The following is a 6,000-nucleotide window of genomic DNA, read 5'->3' as shown; positions in this document are numbered from 1 at the left end:
GAGTGCAGAGCCATAAATATGTGGATTACATTGGTGTAGATCATTTGCCTTTTAATGAGAACTGCGCGTTTATATTGGTATTTGTTTGACTTTTGATTACAGACTATTTTATTTTGTATTTTGGCAAGTTAAAGATTTCTTTTAAGACTAAACAGACGCATGCAAAAATATCAACTCAAGTAGTACTGTATGTTGTGATACAACTCGACTTTTATTGAAGATGATTATGAAACAGCTGCTCTAACAGTCTCACTGGTTTTAATCAAGCTTCGACTAAACAGTGTTGTCTTTTGTTTTGTTTTTTGTCTCGGTGAGGCATTCTCTGCTGCTTTTGCGTAGGTTTGTTTGTCATGAGGTTTGTTTCCTAAGCAAATGCCACATTGTGCCATAATCTGAGTTACTGTAGGATGTGGGGACAAACACAAGACACAAAAATAGGATATTTTCAACTTTGATGTCATGTCTTGTGTTTTGTCTAGAGCCGTCAGCATCTTGTCCACGCTCTCTTAACGCAGATTGTGTTTAGTGTCGTCTCCCGGGAAATGCATGAAGACCCGAAAACATAAGACAGATTTTAATGTGTTGAATGAAGCTCAGTCTATTGATTATACATGGATTTATTTTATTTTTTTTAATCTGATCAGTTAACAAAACAGTAATTTTGATTGATTGTTCAAATTAATTATCACTAAATAAATATATGTAGCAATAATTTAACAAAAAAGCAACATTTTCAATATGACTTAATGCAATACAATTATAGCATTGAGGATTAATCAATTTTCTTTCATACATTTTCTCAGGATAAAAGTCAGTTTAAAAGTTACATTTTAAAAATGAAATTAAAATATGCATTTAAAATGCATGTTTACCATTCTTAGAAATACTCTTTTTACTGTCATTTGATGATTTTTTAAATTTTGTTTTATCAGTTAAAAGAGGTAATTGACTTTCAGAAAATGTTATTTATTCTTTTGATATGTGATGAAAATTTGTCTAAATGGTATAAATCGCTGATTTTATAATGCAATATTTAATATTATTATTATTATTTTATTGTATGTATGCATGCATTTATTTATATCCAAAATTCTCAAATAACATAACAGTCAAAGAAAAATGTTTGTCTATTTTTTTTTAATGAAATAAATGTGACACTTATTTTATGCAACAACAACAACCAAATCACATACATTTGACATTTCAGCTGTGCACACCGTATCTAACTCTGATACAGAACAGTCCTTATTAACTCTGTCACGGTGTACTTTAATTTGCAGTTCATTATGAGCATACGAAGTGCATCATTCTGCTACTTTACACTAGAAAGACGTGGCCGCACACCGAGACTGCGACATATGAAATTAATTTTAAAAGAAAAGGATGGAAAAACCCTCCCAGTCCTCACAATCCCTGCCCCGACCACAGAACTCTGTGAATAAAACATCTGTAATGACATTAAAATGACATATTGTTGTCTGGGACGTTTAGCCTCAGCGTCATATGACTAAATTAGACAGGCGTTTGAAGAGCAGCCCACATTGTGGCTCTCCCATCGAGCGGACGTCCATGAGTCCCGGTCCCGATCTCCACGGCTCTCCCGATTCCGATACCAACCATGAGGCCTATCTCAGCCCGAGGGCCGGCAGGGCCCTGTTATTTGTCAGTCAGACTCTGTTTCTCTGTGGGAAAACGGACCGCAGAGAGCCCTGGAGCCCGGCAGTGTTCTGAGCCAGCCAAACTCCATTCGGGGCAGCAGAGAACATGATTTTAGTGGAAACATGTTTTCTGTATACAACGCTGACATCTCTCAGAGCCGGCAGTAATTGGAAAAACGTGAGATTGAAACGCTGGATGTAACAATGCGAGCGTTTCTTTTACTGTACGCCACACCAGAGCCTCCTCTGAAAATCCATTATTTCCTGATGCGGTGCTTTTTGTTTTACATTTAGGACGCAAAACAAATTTCCGAGCCATCAACACTAATTGCCTGAGATGCCACATGTAAGGCCTCCAACAAAATCACCATTCACTCAGAGACCGCAGAGAGTTGATGGGGACTTTTGAGTGCTCCACACTATTTATAATAGCATGCATTTGGCATCAATTACAGCCTTCTATCACTATCATGAATCCGACAGAGTTTCATTTACATAACAACATTCTTGCAGATATTTTTGTCCTTAATGGGTATATAAATAACACTTAACTGCATTAAAAATACTTTGAACAATTTACAGTTAGAAATTGCTAGTCAGTAGAAACAAGTAGAAAGACTGATAATGGGGACTTTTAGTGCTTTATAACAGCATGCATTTTGCATCAATTACAATATCAGTATTATGAATTAGACACTATTTTATTTACATATCAACTTTTTCTACATATCTTTCTCCTTTTTAGGAATAAAATGATGCACTTAAACACAACGGCACTGAAAAAAACTGACTGATTTATTTTTTTTTATTTTTTTATTTTTTGTAAATTGCTAATACATGAATAATTACAAAGAAATGGAAACAAATACACTAAAATATTTTTTTTTTGTAAAATGTTCTCTAATAATCTTTCTTTTTCTCAGTGTTGACATGCAGAACTTTTAATGAAGGCAAATCGGTCTGAAATGAGACGTGGCTGAGATCTCTTCTGAAACACTAAAGGAAATGCATGTGAGAAAAAAAAGTATAGGATTTTTTTTTAAACACTTTTCACTCAGAAATTGATAGTAAATTTCACAAATGACAAAGAAATGAAAGATTGAAATAGTATTTCAAAATCCAAAATAAAAAAAAAAAATGTCAATTAACATATAAATAAATCTAAAAACTGACAAAAAAAATAAAATTTACAATGTTTTGGCATGCAAAACTGTAAACGAAGCTAATATCTTCAATAAAAAACATAAATGACAAACAAAACCAAACAAAGTATAAGAGGTTGAGATCTGGTCTGAAAAACTCAGACCAGGAGATGCATATGAGATTACACTGAAAAAAGAGTGTAACACATTAAATAAAACATGTTTTTTTTTTTTTTTTTTTTTTTTTTTCAATGAAGCTAATTTGATTTAGAAAGACTGAGAAATGTTTGCCTGTCAAATCTGAGACATGATTGAGATCTGAAACACTAAAGGAGATGCCTGTGAGATCACACTGAAAAAAAGCACAATTACTGTAAATGTGAGATATTTTGAAAATATTTTCTTGTAAAATTTACTTTTTTCTCTCTCTCTCTCCATTTAATCACACTGCAGTCTATAGGGGAAAGCACTGAGATATAACAGAGCTGGCTGGTGTTTTTTCTTCCCAACAGGTTTGGCTGACCAGGATTACGGTACTCTGGAAATATTGAGCCTCGCTGACCTACAACGTTGACCGCACGTGCTCATTTTTCACCAAACTTTGTTAAAGTTGATTTATTCACCCGGGGATAATTGAAAGCTTGAGTCAGCAAGGTCTTATGAGGTTATGAAGCCGCTCCATCATCAGTGTCCCTCTAATGGCTTTCAAATGTACCGGCTGCTCCAGCGCCAATTTTCACATCAATTTATTGCATGTAAACAAGCTGTCGAGTCAATGAACTGTAAAACTCCACCGTAAAGACGGGCTTTTACATCAGAGCGAGTGGAAATAGAAAGCGGGAGACGCGGGAGGGTTGGGGTTAGCCAGCGACATGCTAATTTGCTCGAGCCACATGTGTTGCTGTGAATGTGGGACGGGGTGAAAGACCTCAGAGACCTTAACAAGTTAATTTGTATGTTCCTTTAGTTTCTGCAAGAGATACGACCCGAGTCGTCCCCACATCTAACAGTTTGTAGCGCAGCTAAATTACGTATCATTTCACACAAAATATTCCCACGTCTCCTCGCTTCAGAAATGGCCTTCACATGGCCTTAGATGACTAAATGACACAAGACCTTATTCACAGTACATTTCTAGATTAACACATCTCTTAAAATCAATGTTAACGTAGGCAGCATTAGCAGAACAGGCACATTTGTGAGCTTCTGGCCTCAAGCATCTTCACCACAGTAGATGATGAAACGCTAAAATATCTGTGACCACAAACTCTCACAAGACATGTGAAAAGGCTCAACTCTTACCTTTCAAATAGGTTTTGGATTGGTAATTATGGTCATTATGTTGGCTTTATATTCAGAAGTGAAATGGTGAATTCCTTTCTGCACACTTTGCAGAACTTTGCTATACTGTATATACACATATGTATAAATTAATTAATGCACGTTCGTTATCATTTGTTTAATATTAATTATATATGATAAATTATAATTTCTAAATTATGTAAATACATATAATTAACTTACTTTATTCACATTCCCTGTGTCTGATGAGTGCAACATCAAAACTGTGCCTATGTTCATGAGTCAGATGCATTTTGCATACATATATATTGACTATAAACAGCTTGCCTTCCGGGTTCAACCCTTCAGCTAAACACAGCTTGAGAATCAGACTAGATATTCATGTGAACATTATATATATATATATATATATATATATATATATATTATATATATATATATATAACACAAACTCTTTTTGTTTTTGGGTGTGATCAATCGTGATTAATTGTGACCCTGGAGCACAAAACCAGTATTTAGTCGTTGGGGTATATTTTAAGCAATAGCATTATATAGATTTTTATTTTATGCCAAAAATCATTAGGATATTAAGTAAAGATCTTGTTCCATGAAGATATTTTATTAATCTCCTACCGTAAATATATCAAAACTTAATTTTTGATTAGTAATATGCATTGCTAAGAACTTCATTTGGACAACTTTAAAGGTGGTTTTCTCAATATTTAGATTTTTTTGCACCTTCAGATTCCAGATTTTTAAATAGTTGTATCTCAGCCAAATATTGTCTGGTCCTAATAAACCATAGATCAATGGACAACTTATTTATTCAGCTTTCAGATGATGTATACATCTCAATTTTGACATTTAAGACTGGTTTTGTGGTCCAGGGACACAATTCACACTGCAAATGTATGGTCAGATTGAGCACACTGCATCTGAGGGATACAGTATTTGTTGTCTGTATTTGTTGTGCAGTCAAAAAGCAGTATCACCAAATTTTGGAAAGTGTAGCAGTGCCATTGCATGCACACAGAACATATATAGTACAATTATAAATTGAGCACACTGCAAATAGAACCAATATTATGCTATCATGAGGATTTGACAACATTCAGATGTGCAGTAGTTATACTGTGTGGCATTTGTAAACCAAGTACAGTTCAATTTTATTACATTTTTAATGTTTGAATTTAAGGACATTTGATAATTTTCTGCCACTTGATATCTGTGTCCTAAAGCAAAAGCAGTCGAGAACCGCCAGTCTAGCATATCAATGCACTGATTTCATGGGGGCTTTTTTTTTATTTACATCCTCCAATATTTTTGATTACTCAGTCCAGGTTTCTCAAGCCAGTTTTCCGTCTGTTTCAGAGGTTTTTACACCTGACCAGGATATAGTTTTTCACTTCCTTTTCAGTACAGTCAAATCTCATTTCCAAAAAAATACAGAAATACCAAAGTTCATACGCTTTTCTGTATACAGCACATTGTGTTTTTCCCACTTGTTTTCTCACGGAAGAACCTAAAGGTAGATTTACACAACAAAGTGTATCTGGGAAGGGAAGGCTAATAACATTTCAAACTTTGAAGCTTAACAGCCAATATATACGGAGAGAGAAAGAGCATTTATTACACTTCTTCATTTGTTTTTTGCACATCAGAGGAGGCATAAATCAGAAAGGATTGAAAGCCGCAGTGGGTTGCTTCCCACCAGCACGCTCTCCTCCCCCCACCCATCGCCTCGGGACCAAACCAGCTCAGTTTCTTCTCATTCCATGCCAGAGATCCACACCGGCAATTTGACCTGTCAGCCGAGCCATGAATCAAACTGCAAAGGCATGATTAGTCACGTTGATTTATTAGCAACACGTAAAGCACATTTTTATACAGATGTGAGG

This window comes from Cyprinus carpio, chromosome B6, assembly GCF_018340385.1.
Source record: "Cyprinus carpio isolate SPL01 chromosome B6, ASM1834038v1, whole genome shotgun sequence".
In the NCBI taxonomy this organism is placed as follows: Eukaryota; Metazoa; Chordata; class Actinopteri; order Cypriniformes; family Cyprinidae; genus Cyprinus; species Cyprinus carpio.
The sequence above is the reverse complement of the archived record's forward strand: the minus strand, read 5'-3'. Positions refer to the sequence as shown.